Consider the following 20,691-nt stretch of genomic DNA (forward strand, 5'->3'; position numbering starts at 1 on the left):
AAATTCAGAGAAATGGCAACATTTGCCCTCGGACACCAGCTAGTGTTCCTGCTCCTAAGTACCAGAATTGGATAAAAATAGAGAAAGCAGCCCTAAAATACTTACCCACCTTCTCATGTCCCCCTAGCTCAAGGACACTTGAGGACTGCTTGAGGACTCCTTTGAAGTTCCATTTGCCCAAGCCCAAGCAGATTTATGGAGAGGAGTTTCCTCTTCTTCCCAGGAAATAGTTCACTGTCATTGATAGTGCTTATGGACCCAAGATCGTACTTGTGATGGCAATATCGGCTGCCACTTTTGGCTGCTGGCGATTGGAATATCATTCATTGTGCAGGGGTAAAGAGCTCACTGGGGCACTAAGAAATTCTAGGGTAGTTGGGGCGCCTGGGTGGCTCAGTCGGTTAAGTGTCCGACTTCGGCTCAGGTCATGATATCACTGGTTGTGAGTTCGAGCCCTGCATTGGGCTCTGTGCTGACAGCTCAGAGGCTGGAGCCTGCTTCGGATTCTGTGTCTCCCTCTCTCTCTGCCCCTCCCCTGCTCATGCTCGCTCTCTCTCTCTCTCTCTCTCTGTCTCTCAATAATAAATAAATGCTAAAAAAAAAAAAAAAGAAGAAAGAAAGAGATTCTAGGGTAGAAAATGGTGCAGAAGAGACTACACCCAGTGACTGAGAGGGCAGAATGCAGTAGCTGCTTTGTGTCTTCTGATACTTGGGTTAAATAGCAACCTCGTTGGTTTGAAGATACATGTTCAAAGAAATTGCTGGCTGATGTAAGCTTGCACTCCAGTCACACAGTCTCAGCTTCTCCTCTTACACTTGCTCAGGCTCAACATGCAAGCCCCAGGCTGGCTTTGCTGCTGAAGAGAAGTCTGGCCAATGCGGCAGCTCTCAGATCTACCAAGACCGTAGACCTCTAAGGGTTACACCATTCATCCCTCCTGCCTCCACCGGCCTCGAGGCAAACACTAACATTTTGATGACAGTATTTATTTTCCAAAGTAATAAAAGAAAAGTGGTGTGTAACTGTTTAAAGAGTCAGAGGGAGGATCAATTCTTAGTTGGTTTGTAAAGGAAACTGCAGAAAGATGACAAACCCAGGTCTTACAATATAACATACACAGCCATCTAACTGAAGGCTCTGCTTCTTGTCACTGCAATGGCTCAGAGTCTTCTTTGAGGCCAGGACTTCTACTGATTCTGGTTGCTCTTTATCACTGAGAGGCTTATTTTGCTGTTAATTCCTCTTTGCAAATGCCAACCAGGCTTCAATGCCGAAGGACCCAATGGAATGGGTCACATTGCTCCTTATCTTCCATTTTGAACAGCAATGCCACTGACTTTGGAGATCAGGCCTATGTGTAGGTAAAACTCAAAATTGGGAATAGCTGAAAAGGGCCAGCCAGTGTGAGATGGAGGACCATGCTGGGGCCTCCAAGGAGGCTCTCCCTCCCCTAGCATGTTGCAAGGCCCTGCAGGGGTAGGCCGAAGTGGGCTTGGCTCCCTCAGAGTGCCTAACATGAACACCTTACCCTGTCACTGGCCCTTACCCTCAAGCTGATCTTAATATACATATGGAAAAGAAAGTGAACTAGAATAGCCAAAGTAATGCTGAAAATAATGAAAAAGAGTTTGAGGGCTCACACTACTTGGACCCAAGAATTACTGTAAAGCTGCCTTATGACAGTGTGGTACTAATAAAAGAATGGATATATAAACAATAGGAACAGAGTGAAGAGTTCAGATATAGACCCATACAACCATGGTCAGTTGTTTCAACAAAAGGATAGTCATTGGGGTGCCTGGGTGGCTCAGTTAAGCATCTGACTTTGGCTCAGGTCTGATTTTGGCTCACAGTTTGTGAGTTTGAGTGCCACGTCTGTGCTATTAGCACAGAGCCTGGAGCCTGCTTCGGGTTCTGTCTCCTTTTCTCTCTTCCCCTCCCCAACTCATACTCTGTCTCTGTCTGTCTCTCTCTCTCAAAAATAAATAAACATTACAAAAAGAATTTAAATAATAAAAAAAAAAGGATAGTCATTCAACAAATGATCCTGGGACAATTGGACATCTAGATAGAGGGGGAGAATTAATCTACAGACAGGCTTCATAACATATATGGAAATTTAAAAAAATAACTCAAAATGGATCTACCTGAATGTAAAATCTATATCTATGAAACTTCTAAAAGAAAACATAGGAGAAAATCTTGGAGACCTTGGGTTGGGTTGGAGAAATCTTAGGTATGAGATCAAAAGCAAATCTATAAAAATGGAAAAATTTGTCCTCCTCAAAATTAAAAATATAGGCTTTTTGAAAGAGTGCTTTCAGAGTAAAGAGATAAGCTACAACTGGGAGAAGATACCTGCAAAGTGCATGTCTGACAAAGGGTTTGTTTCTGGAATATAAAAATGACTCCTAAAACTCAATAATAAGAAAACAAACAACCTGATTTAAAAATGAGCAAAAAATTTGATCAGACACTTTAACAATGAAGATATATGGATATTGAATAAGCACATGGAAAAGATGATCAATATCATTAGTTGGTAGGAAAACAAACTTTAAACCATGAGGATAAGAACTGGCAATAATAAGTGCTTGCAAGGACGTAGAGCAACTAGAATACTCGTACATTGAAGGTGGGAATGTAAAAAATACTACAACTACTTTGGAAAATAGTTTCCCACTTTCTTATAAAGTTAAAAATACATTCATCATATGACTCATTCATAAGTATTTACAGAAGAGAAATGAAAACATATGTTCACACAAAAATGTTTACACAAATATTTATAGCATCTTTATTCTTAATTACCCCAAACTGGAAACAACTCAAATGTCCTTCAACAACTGAACAGATTAACAAGGGTTGATACATCCTTACGAAGAATATTTCTCAGTAATAAAAGTGAGCAAAGCACTTATGTAAGTAACAACATGGTAGGATATTAAATGCATTATGCTGAATGAAGGAAACCTGACTACAAAGACCACTTACTACATAGGATTCAATTATATGACATTTTCAAAAGGGAAAAGCAATAGGAACACAAAAGAGTTCAGTGATTTATGGGTGTAAAAGGTGGACTGGGGGCGCCTGGGTGGCTCAGTCGGTTAAGCGGCTGACTTCGGCTCAGGTCACGATCTCGCGGTCCGTGAGTTCAAGCCCCACGTCAGGTTCTGTGCTGACAGCTCAGAGCCTGGAGCCTGTTTCGGGTTCTGTGTCTCCCTCTCTCTGACCCTCCCCCGTTCATGCTCTGTCTCTCTCTGTCTCAAAAATAAATAAACATTAAAAAAAAAAAAAGTGGACTGACTGCAAAGGAGACAGAAGATTTAGGGGAATGATGAAATTGTTTTATATTTGGTTTTGGTAGTAGTTACACAACTATATGTGTTTGTCAAAGATCAATGAAGTATACACTAAAGAGGATGAATTATACATGTGCAAACCACACCTCAATAAACTTATCCACAAAATTTTTTTAAAACTACCACTTCAACTGAAGTTGCATCAATTTTTCTTAAACACTGAGTTGAACTGAGGAAACTATTAGTGCAATATGTATTCACAATGATACAGCAATGCTAGGCTCATGAGCGTAATTTTTTGGAAAAAAGAAAAAAGTTCATCAGGCAGGGAGAAGCCAGAGATCGTGGTATATCATTTACCTATAAGCATTGGCTTCCAAAACAGCCCAGTACTCTATAAGAAGGCATTAACCATGTAATAAGGGAGTCAATTAGGTGGAGAAATGTTGATTACACACCAGATATTTACCTTGCTTTATAAAAATTTTAATGCTCTTCGTGAAGTTATTTTGTCTCATATTGAAGTTCCTCAGTTGTCAACAGGAGAGAGCCTGGCTGGATTTAAAGTAGGAACACATTTTTTTCTGTGCTTTCCTAAAGCAGGCATAAGACTTAGTGCTTCAGCTATCAAAAAAGTATAACTTTCAGCAAAGCTTGGTATAGTCATCTGATATATTGAAGTTTTGAATACATTGAATCTGAAACACCAGCATTATTTTTCTTTATGATTTACTTTGAACATACAGAGCCAGAATCCAGCTATGGATTCAGCAAATTGTCTCTTAAAATGCCTCATCATTTTCTTCTCTTAATGAAGCTTATAAAGACAAGGCTCTTAAAAATTATTTCAAAGAAAATACCCAAATCCAATCTCTGCAAGATGAATTCAGGCAATATTTTCCTGATGTCGCTCCTGAAAATGCCATTTAGAAGGTTATGAGAAAGGCTTTTCTTACTAATGTTGAGTCATTGCCAGATTTTAAGAGGGATTTTAGAATTCAAATTTGATGTAGCTGTCAAAAAGAATATATGGAACGTCACTTTGGATATTTTGGGGGCAAAATATCTCTCTGTTTGTCACAAGAGAAGAGGATTTGAGTGTCATCTATTTTCATCAGCATACATTTGCAAAGTTATATATTTTCCTGTACTTTTGCCTCTGAAAGCAAAGTAGTATAGTAGGCTCAGTGGTAGTTATTAGTGTCATGGCTAGATATTCTGGTTCTTTGTTTTTTAGCATATGATAGAATGAACACTTCCTGACTCTGTTTTGCTTGTTTGTGTGGTGTGTGTATAGTTTTAGATAGTTATGAGTGGAAAGGAGGCATGACTTTTGCAGGCTGAACATTTAATGCCAAAGTGAGATACCCTAGAACTCTTTCCAACTGCCTTGTCCACCAGCTATATTCACTTCCTAAGGCTGCCATAACAAATTACCATGAATTGGGTGGCTTAAAACAACAGGAATTTATTCCATCACAGTTTAGGAGGCCAGAAGTACAAAATCAAGGTGTCCGAAGGCTTGGTTCTTTCTGGAGACTCTAAAGGAGAAACCATCCCATGCCTTCCCTCTTAGCTTCTTGTAGTTGGTGGCAGTCATTGGCACTCCTGGCTTTGTAGGCACAGCACTCTAATTCCTGTCTCCATCTTCACATCACCTACTCTGTGTTTGTGTGTCCATTTCTCTTCTTCTTCTTTTTTAAATTTATTTTTATTTTTTTTTAATGTTTGTTTATTTTTGAGACAGAGCACAGGCAGGGGAGGAGCAGAGAGAGCAGGAGACACAGAATCCAAAGCAAGCTCCAGGTTCTGACCTGACAGCAGAGAGCCTGATGTGGGGCTTGAACCCACCAAATGTGAGAAAATGACCTGAGCTGAAGTCCGGCACTTGACCGACTGAGCCACCCAGACGCCCCATCCACTTCTCTTCTTATGAGAACAGTAGTCATTGGGTTTAGAGCTCACCCTAAATCCAGGATGATTTTGTCTTGATGTTCTTAACTAATTACATCTGCACAGGCCCTATTTCTAAATATGGTCGCATTCTGAGGTTCCAGGTGGACATGGGTTTTTGGAGGACACTTACTATACCAGCGATAGTCCGGATACTGTATGCTCCATCAGCCTGAGATCCAGAGTGATGATAGCATGGAGCAGAGCCCAAGCCAACCTATAATGGACCTATAGCATATGTGACAAAGAAATCCGTGCCATAGCAAGTCATTGAGATTTCAGGGCTATTTAGTACCATAGCATCCACAGATATGTATAGGTCTCACGTTTAAAGTGACCCTTTTAGTGTTCAACTTTCCATCTTTCCTGGTGTGAAAATGTCTGTTGGGAGCAAACAAACTCAGTGGTCCTATTAACATCAAATGGTTAAGGTAAAAATTCCTTTTTTAAAATAAAATATATATTAATTTTTCTTCTAAAATGAATCTTACTTTGATATTTTTGTCATAATCTTGAATTTGTTTTGACACCTAAGCTTAAACCCTACTTTAAAATAAGTTATCTGAAGGATACTTGGGTTAAAAAAAATTGACAAGTACTAGTTTGTAAAGGATAATGTATTCACATTAGGAAAGTTAAAAAGTACTTTGGGTAAATAAATTTATTCAAAGCTTTATCATTTCAACAAAATGTCCATCAAAATCTACATATTTCTTTTAATGTAAGAAAATGACACACAGGTTTATTTAAAAAAAACAGTCACAACAGTTTATTCTTTTAACTAATTTCCTTTGGGTTTAATATAAAAATGTTATACTTATTATTTTTGAGTCTGTTCTTCATATTGGTCTATAGTTTTCTGGGTTCTCATTTTAGGATTTTAATTTTGCTTTCTTCATTGAATGAGTGAGGACATTTGGATTTTTTTTTTTTTTTTTTTTTTTGTCCCAGTGCCCTGAAACAGTTTCAATATCACAGGAAGTGCATTTTCCTTTTGGTGTTTTTTGCTGTTGATTTTAAGTTTGATGGAAATATTTCATACCTCATCTGGGTTTGATCTTAATTTGAATTTTTTTTTTTTTTAGAGAGAGGGAGAGGGAGGGGGAGAGGGGAGCAGGGAAGGGGAGGGAGGGAGGGAGGGAGGGAGAGAGAGAGAGAGAGAGAGAGAGAGAGAGAGAGAGTCTCAAGCAGGGTCTGTATCCAGTGTAGAGCCCAACACAGGGCTCCACCCCACAACCCTGGGATCATGACCCAAGCCAAAATCAAGAGTGTATGCTTAACTGACTGAGCCACCCAGGTGCCATTGGGTTTGATCTTTATCACAGGTGATGTTAACAGACTTCTTCATTGGTATATTATTGATCTACTTGTATAGTATTTCTTTTCTTTCTTAAGCTAAATTTGGTAATATAGCATTTTCCTTGAAAATAGATTTTCAGTAAGATATTAATATGACCATAAATTTATATGTAATATGTACATATTTTAATATGTATATAATGTTATGGCATTATGAGGACCGTAACTAAAATATTTTCCTCATATACTTACATTCCTTCTCTTACTCCTAATGATGGAAATCCTTGTTTTTAACTATTTCTTAGTTTTTAATTTTATTATGGCTTATTTTTCTAAGCCTCATCCACTGTTCTCTACTTTTTCTTTTAGATATAGATGTATATGTATGTGTTTATAGATAGATTTAGATGTACGATGTCACTCTGACTTGTGTTTCTGGCTTTCTTCTAGGGTCCCTTTTATACACCTCCATATTTGCATCCAGGGTCTTGGAGGTTGGGAAAACTTCCTTTCAATTTCTGTTTTATTTCCACTCAATGAGTGCAGTTTTCTAACATTTTCTTCTTCCTTGTGCTGATAAAATTCACTTATTGGAAGGGGCTGTAGGTGAAGAAGACAAGAGAGTTAAACACACAGGCTGAATTCACTGCTCTAAATCAGAGCTCTCTCTCCTTGATTTTGAGTGGTTACTTCATGTTTCTCATGGTCCCAGCCAACTGTCTGGTGCACAGTAAGTCCTTAAAAGCAGTAAGTATTGATGGATTTTTAGTAGGTTGAAAACAATCACTTTGTACAGGAGAGTGAATCTGTTAAATATTGTGATAAGACTTGAATTTAAAGATTCATTTATAGTATATTTATTTTTTTTTACTCATTTAGCAAACATTCACAAGATGTACCTCATTTCAGCCCATATATGGAGCACAAAATAACACAATGACATGGGTCCTGTCATTGTGGTTCTTATGTAAGCCTTTAAGTCTCTACTTTGCATTCAGCTCTTGATTCTATCCTTCTTAACATAGTAAATACTGTTGTTCATTCCTATACTTTACACGTATAAATCCCTTGATAATTTCCAAGGCACTTTCTCAGATGTTGGGATCTCCTTTGGTCACATAACTAAATGTGATGATAAGGGATCTAAATTCAAGGTAGCCACAAGGACCAAATATGTTATCATTTCTCTCTTTAATCGAGATCGAAAGCACCAGAGATGTAATTAATTTGGAAAATTTACTGAGTGTTCAGAGCTTTGAACACAGTTTATCTATCAGGCAGCCACATTTACACCCTAAATTCCTATGAAGAGCCCTGAATGAACGCCAGCGTCAATTGTATGTCGCAAGGTGTGTATACAGTTTATCAATTGCTTAGATCCTTAACTGACATAAATCCTATGGAGAATGGAGGATGAAACTGGCAGGACAGTAGAGGATGCTGTCGTTCTGGAAAAAAGAAAATTCAGTATACCCATTGGCTGTTATCATAGATGAATCAGACCAGAAATTAGAACAATGAAACGGACAAAATGTGGAGAAAATATAAAAACTGGAAGACAAGTGAAAATTCAGTCACCCTATTCAGCTCTTTGTGCAGTCCTGAGTGATTGGCATTTAGTGACAATCCAGGTGGCTAGCTGAGGTGTTCACCTGTCACTAGGTTTTTTTGGTGTCCTGTAAACAGTGGGCTACAAGCCATTTTGCAGAAAAGTTAAATTAAATCTGAACCATTCCTAACTGCTAGCATAATCAAGTCATATTTGCCACTAGGCATAAAATGAAGTGGAGTTCTTGAGTATTTTTTATTCAGTCTCTGTGGTTTCTTAAAAAATGCAAAATGAATTTCTGAGAAGATGCTAAATTTACTTGCAACTCTAAAAACTTATCACTCCCTATGGAGGGATGATGAAATGATTAACTACTGGTTACCTGAGAAGTTGGAACACCTAGGCTTTAAGCAATAAGGAAAGTTCCTTTGAATCCAGAGGGATAACTTATAATTCATCTGAAGGCTCTCAATGCCTAATTGGAAAGAAAAGAAAAGAATTAATAATGTGGAATAAGGAATAATATGAAGGACCAGGGAATGTTGTAATTATCACCCATTCTGCTGTGTGGAAAATAGGGAATAATATAGTCTGATTGTGCAAAGCATAGATTTAAAAGAGAACCCACATAAATGGAAGAGGGGAAAGAGCCATTTGTTCCTTACCACCTCTTGACAAGTGATTTCTGAATCCCCTCTCTAGTGCTTTGTTATCAATAATAATAAAAGTGATTTAAAATAAAACAATGTCTATTCTGAATCTACATAGGAATTAAGGCATGTCTAGATTCCAAATATGCAGTCTTTTCATAGTGCCAAAAATAAACCTGAGACCTAAGGTTATTATCAAGTATTATGTGCCAGGTACAGTTCTAAGCAATTTACATGGATGTCTTCCAATCATTCCCATAAAATCCGCTATATAACTTCTCAGGTCCATCTGGATTCTGCATCTTTCAGTGCTTCTTCTTGTACACAATCAGTGTGAACAAATGGATGATCAACATTCTCTACTGCCTCTTTTTTCCTGGGTGCTTCTCATACACCATCTTCTGTAGTCTTTACAACAAGCCTGTGTGGAATGTACTAATATCCCCATTTTTGCAGATGAGGAAACTGGGGCTCAGAGAGATGGAGTAAATGGTCTTTGCCTTCACAGAACAGAACTGGTGAACACAGGATTCAAATTTGAGCAATCTGTCTCCAGAATTGGTACTCTTGAGAATATGCTAAGTTGCTTTCATTATGCCAAGGAGGATTTTTGCCAAATACTCATTCTCAAAATTATCCTCTATGAGATCAAAGTGAGACAAGCATAATACGTGGCATAATAACTCCACTGAGTTCAGAATCAGTCACAGAATCATTAAAATAGCAAGCAGCCTCTGTTCTCACACCTCAGCTGCTTAACTGTCCCTGAGGTTCCAAACGTCTATTCTCTAGCAGGAGTGATATTTCACAGGATGGTGTGTGTTTAGCTGATCTTTTAAAGAAACTTCAGCTGGCTTATCCAAAGAGACAAAACAGCACTGCATTTTTAAACAGAAAATATTAATACATTTCACTAGCGTGAATATAACTGCTGTTCTGTTGTGTGACCATAAAGCTTTTTCAACAAGTGTTATTATTAATTAGCCATCTCAAAAGTGACAGAAAGACCTAGTGATAAAGGTAAGGATATAAATAAAAACTGTTATTCTTAATAAGTTGTCTGGGCAAATCCACCAGAGGGGAAAGGGCAACAAACCTAGAGCTTGGCACTTTGATGTTTCCTCCTCATTTCTCCTTATTGTGTCTTTTAGTACAATCCTCCATGAGGACCAAAGATCCGTTTCATGGTTCAAAATCTTGGAAATACCACAACTCTAAACATGTATGCACTATTGAGCAGTAATATAGGGAAGCACCTCACTTTACCCCACATTATGTTCTGGAAAGACAACATAAAACCAAAACTGACTTAGGGGATTATTTTGTATATATAGACATATAGATCTATAGTGAACATTATTCTATATTATTAAATACAGATCTTCTAAGTAAATTACCATTCCACATTCCTTTTCCATGTTTCTAGAGTTGTTCTATTTTGTTATTGATCTATAGGAAATCTTCGTACATCGTGTATATCTATTTTTTGTGTATATCAACAGTTTTGTTACGTGTTGTATACCATCTATATTTTTTGGAGTATCTTTTCTATAGAGACTTTTTAATTTTTATGTAATGAAATTTGTTCTCTTCCTTTAGAGTTTTTCATTTTTTTTTGTGTGTGTGTGTAAGGATTCTACTCCAAGATTATCTAAGTAGCTTTTTTGTTCGCTTCTCATTATTTATCTGTCTTAGGCAGGACAGATCAGTGATGCTGTAGTAAAGAACCGTCTGTAGATTTCAAGAGCTTGACACAATAAAATGTTTTGCTCATGTTACATGTTCAGTGCAAGTTAGAAGGGGATCTCTGTTTATCACAGGATGGAGAAGGTTTCAACTCTGCAAATAATATATCCCTTATCTCCATAAGGCTTGTTATTACAATAACCAAAGCTGTAATCTGTTTCATTTTCATGCAACACCCATACTCCAATTCTCCTTACCCTGTTTAATGATTTTTTTTACGTTTTCACTAATAGAACTTGTTATTTTATACATATAAATTTTTATTTAGCTTACTTTTCCTCTTTTACTACAACCAACACTAGAATGCTCAAGCCTCTAAGAGCACAGAATGCTGTGTGTTTGTGTGTGTGTGTGTTTTCCATTGGTAGGTACATTGTGAGTCTCTAGAACAAAGTCTGGCACTTAGGAAGGGACCAATAAATATTTTTAGAATTATTTAATGAAATCTCATAAATCCATAAGAGAAAAAGGTAGACAACCCTAATACAAAAAATGGTAAAAGTTTGAGCAAGAAATTTACAAAGAAGGAAATCCAAATGACTAAGAAATTGAAAAAGTTGCCTTTCTTCATTTTTAATCAAATTCTAACTTAAACCACAACAAAATAATTTTACACATACATAAGATTAAAGTTTAAGACTTTGATAATCCAGATGATGGCAAGGGTGTAGAACAGCAAGGTTTCTCATATATTTCTGGGGGAGTATAAACTGGTCCAAGTACTTTGAAAATAGTTTGGTATAACCTAGGAAAGTTGAATATTTGAATATAGGAATATATCAATTTTAGGAATATAACAAAAAATTTACATGTGTGCATCAGGTGGTATTTCAAAAATGTTAATAGCAGCACCGTTCATAAAACAAATTTAAAAATGGAAACAATCCAAATGTTCTTCAGTAGTAATTGGCTAAAAGATAGTGACAAACTTATAAAGTGGACTATTATTTCTCAGTGAAAAGGAACAAGTCACAGATACACACAGACGTCAACAAAATTGAAACCTGCAAATACATTGTTGAGAGAAAGAAGTCACAGAAGAATTATATACAATATGATTCCATATATATCAAGTTCAAAAAGAGGCAGAACCAACAGTATATTGTTTACAGTTGTGATCATAAGTGGTAAACTATTTTCTATAAAATAAGGAATGATAACCATCAGATTAATTTAGTGGTCACTCTTGGCGGGGAGAAAATGAGATGTTAGCAGGAGAGGAATTATAAGGTGCTAGCAATGTTTGTTCTTAATTAGGGTGCTGGTTACATGAGTATTCACCTATAATTATTCTTAAAGTGTTCGTGTATATTTCATACATTCTTATATTTTAAAAAGTTACTCTGATTAATTTTCCAGCACTTTGTTCCTATTACTCTGTTTTTCTCCTAGCATCCCATATTGCCAGATGTCAGGGTCAGAGGAGCTGTTTTCCAGCCCTTTAATTAATTACTTGCTGAATTCCTCACCTTTGGCCCTAGTTCCTATTTCCTGCTGCCTCTTATCCTTTGTTATTCTAGGATTTGATGAGTGAAAACTTTCAGTGAAACTTTTTTCATCTGTCACATCTCAAGCAGACACTGGGCCTTATTTCTTCATCATATCTTTTTATTTTCTGTAAATTCCTTATTATCTGGGCATGTGGACAGAAATTTCCTCAATTTCCTAGAACTGCTATAACTTCCATTATTTCTTTTGGAACTAATATCTAGGGAACAGAAACAGCACTTCTAGGAAAGCCCAAAACAAACACTGGTTCAGCATCTCATACTCTGGGGTCCTTCTAAGCTTACATAGGTCATAGTTTACTCCCAGGATACAGGAGGCTAGCTATGTTTGCCCTTTACAAAAATCAAGAACCAGACACTTAACTGACTGAGCCACCCAGCACTTCAGCCCAAGACTGACTTTTTACAAAAACAATATGTTCCTCCATTCAACAAATACACATTTATACCTACTCCTAACATGTACCAGGCACTGAATTAAACAGATGTAAAGGTTCATCAAATAAATTCTAGCCAAGTGGAACAGTAACAATAAAGCCTTTATATACACTGTCAGCCAGAGGGTATTTGATGAAAGTGAGACTGTTCCTCTCTTTTGGTGCTTACAGAGGATATAAGCACTTAGGTTAGTTATGAGGGGAGGAAAATGGGACAAGAAACAGGAAAGTGAGGTGTGGCAGGCTGAGATTAGTTAATGGTTCTCATAAGTAGGTGACCTGAGTGAGAAATTCTGGGAAAGTACACTCTGTTGGTGCTAGTTTAACAGGGAGAAAAGAGCACTTAAGCAAGTCCAGGGAAGTATATTCTGAGGTTTTGGAGTTAGTGTGCATATGTGCACAGACACTGCACTTTAGGCTTCAGACTTGCAATTTCTGGTACAATGTTGTAAAAAAAGATCTTAACCCTTTACACAAACTAATTCTGTGTTCTCTTGAGCTTGCATTCTATTGGTGACTAACAGTAGGAATTTCAGTATCCAGCCAAAGCCTGGGATCCTGAAAAAAAATTCTAAGTACTGTAGCATTGGTACATTCCTCAAAGTCTGTATTACTTTGGTCACTTCAACGTACAGAGGAAGTGACAGTGCCATAACAGATGTTTTTAGAGGGCTATTGGAGTTTAGACAAGAGAGACTAAATCTGCCTGGAGAAGTCAAGAAAGGATGTAGAAGAACTATAAAGTTGACTTTGGTCTTGAAAGATTGAGAAGACATTCACTGGGCAAGAAAGAAGAGAAAGGTTATTTAAGAAGAGAAAAATGACATGATCAGATCTGTGTTTTAGAAAGACAGTCTCAGGGATGATTTGGAAAAGGAAGTGACAGGATATGGGATGATAAATGAGACCACTATTGGATCCGTGCAAGAAAGAAGAAATAGGGGTTGAAGGAAAGCGTTAGCAACAGAGATAGAGAGAAGCAAACATATTGGAGTGACATTTCAGAGATAGATTTGACAGTTTCTAGTTTCAGAGGGGGTCTAGGAAAGAGGAAAGAACCAAAGATTGCTCTGAAATGTATTGGGGGATAAAAATTGAGAAGAAAAGCAGATTTGGATATGTCAGGAGAAAGTTCTGTTTTTTAAAAAAACGCCAAGGTACTTGTGGGACCCGCAGATAGAGTCAGTGGACATATATAGCTGGGATCATGGAAGAAAAGTCAAAGTTAAAGATAAAGATTTGGGAGTCACTGACATAGAGGTAGTTGATGCCACATTAGAAGATGATATTGCGTAAGAATTACTTATTGACTCAAAGGATAAGAAAAGTAAAGTTCACCTACAGAAGACAATTGAAGTGCATAAATAACAAAAAGCAGTGACAGTGAGGAAGAGATCCTTTGAACCAAGATTTGTCACATGGTTCTTTCATCTCCAGTGGGTTAATTCAGAGGAAGAGTTTTGAAGATTGCATCAGAATGTATCAGTTACTTCTGACTTTTGCAGAAGGTTGGATTATTAGGCTGTGTTCTTATTATAGAACGTATATGTGTTGTCAATTAGCAACAGCCCATCACCATATAATGGCATTTAATAGCCCTGCATTGATGTTTTGCATCTGCCTCATGATGCTGTCTTGTTTTTAAGAGGTAATTTTAATACACAAATGATTGCCAGTTAACAACTGACCTGAATGTCACACCTGCATTTAACACATATTATAGAAAGAAAATAAAACCATCAAAAATATGTGGAAAGATGCAGTGGGATCTGTTAGTATACAGTGAATGAAAGTGTGTTATTGAAGTCTATGACAATTAACACATCCTTATTTCATGGCAAATTACCAATTCCTATCAGAGAAGATCATGCGTGCTATTCAATTAATGCAAAATGAAAACAGAGCTACAGGATATCAATTTATGCATTGATTATCATGCACTGGTAGAGAATTCCAACATCCATAGGAAATCTGTACCCCAAGATGTCTTTATGAATGACTGTAATACTCTTAAAAACAGTTTTCCTTATTCAGTATTTAAATATTTCCAGAGAAGCAACATGGTAATAAAACATAAAAAGCAAAATGAATAAGTAAGTTCTAGTGTTTGACTTAGAAGATCTGGGATCAAATGAAACTTAGGCCCTTTGATGTCTGCTTCCCACCCAGAGGACTGCAACCCTCTCACAGGTGTGCTATCTTATTTTGATCCATATTAAAATTAATTTTTCCCAATGGTGTACACATACTGACATTATGATCTTTTGGATGAAGTAGTTAGCTAAATGGTTTGTGCAATGCTAATGCAGACAGGGTCTAACTTAGAGAAGACAAAATGTGGAAGAGAATATCTAGCCAACACCAACAATGTTATGAATGATTTTACCGCAGATTATAATAAGGTTTGTATTCCGCCTATATAATACCTCTTTCTGCTTTAGCTGGAGTATGGTGGATAAATGCTGAACATGGAGTCAGATTTGGGTCTTTAGTCTATTTTTGTCATTTACTAATTGTGTGAAACTTGGAACACAATTTAACTGTTCTTAGCACACTTTTCTCCATATGGAGACTGGTATAGATTAAATAAATCTTCCTGGAGAAAATTTGCAGTAAGAAAGCACTCTGAAATGGAAACATGCTGTATCAGTGTGCTTTTGTCATTATAGATCCACATCTCAGAGACGTCCAGTATTTCTTTAGACGTCCACATGATAATAGTTATAACAATTAACACAAACATGGTGGCTTCCTTGTGTTTGGTATTATTGCAAATTATTTCCATATATTAACAATTTAATTATCGTAACAACCCTATGATCTGCATACTGTTATTTTCTCCACTTTATAGACTGTTGGAACAGATTATGTTGGAACAGGATAGGAACACCAGAAATCTGCTAAATGTTGTACTCTTGACCCTACTGCCTGTCGTAAATCTACATGTGAGTGAGTATAAGGACCCCCGTTGAGAATGTGTGGACTTCATACTTGGTGTACCTACCCACCACTTGGACCTTAGTTAAGAGCAATAAGGTTTTGGATTTGCTGATTTAAAAAACATTGCGTTTCAAAGGCATAAGTTTCTTTCAAGTGCAATTTCAGGTGAAGCAAAGTTAATTTTGACTTGGTCTAGAATGCATGCAACTTCAATGCAAACTACAAAAAAAAAAAATCACTAAAAAGAAAATGGCAAAAGCAAATATAACTGTAGGCAAATGCTTCAGTAAGAAATGATTGAAGTTAGCCCCATACTGACTTGAAAGTGGGGGAAGAAGTACTGTGTATTAAGTGAACACAAACTGCCAGACACTGTGAGAGGTTCTTCACACATACCATGCAGTTTAGACTTCAACTAGAAGATGAAGTATTTTACAGATCAAGAAAATGGGAATTTGAGAGATTAAGTTTGATAATTTGTCTAATATGAGGAATGAAGATAGAAATATCTCAAAAGACAAAAGACATTCACCTATTTGTTCTCTATTTAACAAATATTTACCAAACTTGGGGGGGGGGAGCTTACACTGAACTATGCATGGTGACCATACCTCTGATGACAGCACACAGACTGTTTTCAGGAATTTAGGGATGAATGGGAGACACAGAGCAATAAAAAGTCCATACGGTCCTGCCACGTTCCACATGTTCTGGAAAACGTCTAGGAGGGAGGATTTATCTAGGCTTGGTAATGGGGAAATTTCTGGAAGCTATAATGGCTAATTTAGGGAGAAAGGCACTGACAACATGAGATCAAAAGTGTCTGCCACTTTTTTTCCTAATGAGAACTTATTTTGAGTTTGCTGAAACCTTATGATTATTGGCAGGGAGGAGATAGAAGTTGAGGGTTTTGAGTAAATCACAACATGCTTTTGGGAAACTGACTTATAGGTTATGTTACTGAGATGTGAAGCTGAGAGCTCCTTTGGTGCCATGCCTTTTTATTTTCTGCATCTCTGTCTTGCTAGCACACAGTGGTTTATTCCTCCCCACCCCTCATGCATACCCTTTTCTTGTTCTCTACTAGCTCATTGGGTTCCTGCTGTTTTTTCTATTGTAGATAAAGGACTCCCAATTAGATGGTCCCCTGCTGGCAATAATAATGCAGCCCATTCTTTTAAATCCACTAAATTCTGTTCAAGATATTAAGTTGCTCATTTTAAAAATTAAAACTCTGGCACTTTTATGTGGTATCTTTCTCCATGGAATTTATTTAGACAATGGATACTCCAAACTTTCCCTTGAGACCTTTTGACCCACTTTGAAAGTAGCTCAACACATTTGAGCCAAATTCATCTATTTAATTTCCATATTTTCTTTGGTAATATGTAGAAAAGAAGGCAACTACCATTTGTTGAGTGGCTAATCTGTACCAGGTCACTTTGTGAGAAGTAAGGGAGAGGATTCATTTTCACAAATACTAAGCCAAAAAGCTGTCCAGTTAACAGTAGGTCTACAACCTACTGGAAATATATATAGAGCACCCCCCCCCCCCAGGGCCAAATAGAGTCCCAACCTTTAGACACTTCACCTCCTGGTTATTCTTCCCCACCTCTCCGTTTTGAGGGCTTATTTTAGTAGGTTTTGCAATGAGCATGCACCATTGAATAAAGGGAGCAGGGACTGAAAGTCTCTGCATCACCTCAGGGAATATACCTTTGTTCCAGTCAGACCACTTTTTGCCTTACATGGGCATAGGTGAAGTCAGGAAAGGCGTTAACCTCTGTAGTACTCAGCCAATGAGGAACCAGGGGAGGGACCTGGCTTTTAGTGGGTAAATTGCCTGCTGTGACTGCCCCATTGTGCCTGTCCATCAGACACCCACTCTTGCGGGAACGTTGTTTAAAGCCTCACTTCACTGTGCTCTGAGTCTCTTCACCCTCCTTTGATTGGGGCAGTGGGCATATTTCTCACAACTTATGTTTTTTATGGACTCTCTGAAGTATGGAGTTTGGTCAGAGGATAAGCCATTTGTCCAAGGCCAGTCTCCTAAGAGTATAGGAGTTAGGACGGGACCCACATCTGTCTGTTTAAAACCATTGTTCTCTCCTTTGATCAATGAAATGCATGGGCCAGCCAGTCACCAGTTTTTGTAAATAAAGTTTTACTGACACAGTCTTGTCCATTTATTTATGGCTATTTTCAGCCTACAATGGCAAAGTTAAATAACTGTGATAGAGACTTAATTTGGCTTGCCAAGCTGAAAATATTTACCATTCGGACCTTTATATAAAAATCTGTCAGTCTCTGAATATAGAAAACAAACTTAATCAATGAGAATGGATTCAAATAATGAGAATTTTCTACTTGCAGAAATGTTCTGCATTTTTCTATTGTTCCCAGGGTGTTAGAGCTAGGAATTTCATGACTCATTTATGACATTAAGATATTTTTTTTTTGTTTTTTGTTTTAAATACACAACAAAGAATTCTTGGATTGCATTAGAGTTCCAAGAAATTTTGTTAAATTAGATTATTTTCTCACATTCTGATTGGTGAGTGTTCTCTCACACATAAAAACTTTGGGATTTTTTTTTGTCATCATTCTTTTTTTCTTAATTTTTTTAATGTTTATTTATTTTTGAGAGAGAGAGAGAGAGACAACATGAGTGGGGGAGGGGCAGGGAGAGGGAGACACAGAATCCAAAATAGGCTCCAGGCTCTGAGTTGTCAGCACAGAGCCCCACATGGGGCTTGAACTCAGGAACCTGTGAGATCATAACCTGAGCTGAAGTCTGATGCTTAACTGAGCCATGCAGGTGCCCCTTTTTGTCATCATTCTTATATGAACATCAGTTCATATAAATAGTCCAATTCAGTGTATATTCATTATGGCTGGTTGAAAAAAAAAAAAAAAGCATGCTGAAAAACTTCTATCTGCCTCACAGATTGACTCTCCATCCTGCTTTGTCCTGCCCTTGCCCCTCTGAGCTGATCTGTATGCACCCCTCCAACCACTTCCCTTGTTCTCTGGCTTCCTGGTATGTGGCCCAGGAAAATCATGGCAACCTGTTAGAGGGAGGCTGGAGATTTTATCACAGGAGCTCCCACCCAGCAGGGTTGCCATGGGTTCCTATGTCTCTTAACCAAAGATTCTCGGGCACTGAAAAGGCAGCCCTCTGTCTGAGTACTCTCTCTGCTGTTCTGGAAATTACATGTTCTTTCCACTTCTTCAGGTCTAAGAGTATAAAGCAGCTAAACTGTTGCTAAACTGTTACAAAACCAGAGACTTCACTATCTTTTGTTATTCCCCTACACCTTTTATTTTTTTTTTTTCAACGTTTTTTTTTTTTTTTTTAATTTTTGGGACAGAGCGAGACAGAGCATGAACGGGGGAGGGGCAGAGAGAGAGGGAGACACAGAATCGGAAACAGGCTCCAGGCTCTGGGCCATCAGCCCAGAGCCCGACGCGGGGCTCGAACCCACGGACCGCGAGATCGTGACCTGGCTGAAGTCGGACGCTTAACCGACTGCGCCACCCAGGCGCCCCTCCCCTACACCTTTTAAATAAGTCTTTTTATTAAATTCTCCTTGAATTATTCTGATTTCAGTGTGCCATCTGCTTTCTGCTGGGGCTCTACTCACAAACTGCTGATAGCAGTAACCCAGGGCAGAACTGAAGGCAGACATTTATTTACGCCGTTTGATTGTATGTTTGTTCTGTTTTCCCTTAAATATGGTATGACTTGAGAAAAATTAGATACAGAATAAATGAATATAGAAGCATGGAAGACTCAAAATAAATAAATAAACTTAAAAAACTTTTTAAAAAGGGGCACCTCGGTGGGTCAGTCAGTTAAGCATCTGACTTTGGGTTTCAGCTCAGGTCATGATCTCACAGTTGCGTGGGTTTGAGATCCGCATCTCGCTCTGTCTGGCAGTGCAGAGCCTGCTTGGGATTCTCTCTTTCTCTCTCTCTCTCTCTCTGTCCCTCCCCTGCTCACACTGCCCCTGTCTCTCTCAAAATAAATAAATAAACTTAAAAAAAAATAAAAAGAAGTATGGAAGAAAGTTTATGGCAACTTGAGACCTAAGGAAGTAAGAATTTCTTGGCTTTTTATTACTTGCCATCATGATCTACTGGTAAGAATATTCACATTCTCTGGGACAATTATTTCTATGACTGGAAAGATAACTCAAAGTATAAGATGTACTGGAATGATAATGATTCATTTATTCATTCAAGAAATATTTATTGTTCATTTACTTTAAGCAAGAATTAGAATTTAGAAAAACAGTAAATTTGGTGATTGAATTATTGTGTTTATGAAAGCATTTTTATTATTTCCTACATATAGTGTAAATGCCCTTAAAAGGAATCCTTAAAAAAGGGAGATATTTGAGACTGTGCTGTTATGAAGAAATCAACAATTGTCTTTCTTCTCACCTCTCTCCTCAAATAGTCATATTCATGAGGATGTCTTAAGAAAATATGTACTTCTATATTAAAATTAAACCCAGAATCTTTAAGATATGACTTGAAAAGAAAAATGTCCTGGTGACAGTAGTAATCAAAGTGGGAGAACCACAAGGAAATGTGAAATGCAGGGCAACAGGGTGGGGAAACTTCCCCCAAAGGAGGTAGTCCTTCCACAGAGAAACTGAACACTCTGGATTTGTCTCAGAAAGGTAAGAGTTACCCCACAGATGGCAAAGGGCTTTTTATAGATGGGGACAATGAGTCTAATAAAGTCTAGCAAATAAAAGGAATCTCAAGATATTGATACCTACTAATATGTCATAGAGAATCCACTTAAAAATCAAATTTATTCCTGTCACCTTGTTAACAGTTTGTTCAGTGCTATAGCAATAGCTGTTAGGTACTGCAGCAAGATGGTGATGAGCATGGACCTTGAAAGCCAGGCTAACTGGCTTCAAAGCCTGGCTCTATGACCTATGTATAATGTGAATTAGGCAAGTTACTAACTGGGGTAGATTGAAAGATATTCCACCCAGGTCCCCTTTGGAGGAAGGACTTGATGCCCAGCCACAGACAGTGTGGTCTGAAGATAGCGTCTTATCTTCTTCTTGGTCAGCCTCAGGCTGTAGAGACCATTTTGCCTGAGGTCATTCCTTTCCTGAGTCAGCCTGTGCCTGGTGACCAAGCATGATGGAGTTATAAAGGGCTGGCCACTTTTGCCCAACTTGGGATGGGTGGCGTCAGCTTTAGAACTTCCTGTCAAGTAGGTCAAGGCTTTTCCAAACCTGAATCTTAAGCCTGCTTCTTTCTCCAGCCAATCCTGT

Source organism: Lynx canadensis, chromosome E1 (assembly GCF_007474595.2).
Source record: "Lynx canadensis isolate LIC74 chromosome E1, mLynCan4.pri.v2, whole genome shotgun sequence".
Taxonomy (NCBI): Eukaryota; Metazoa; Chordata; class Mammalia; order Carnivora; family Felidae; genus Lynx; species Lynx canadensis.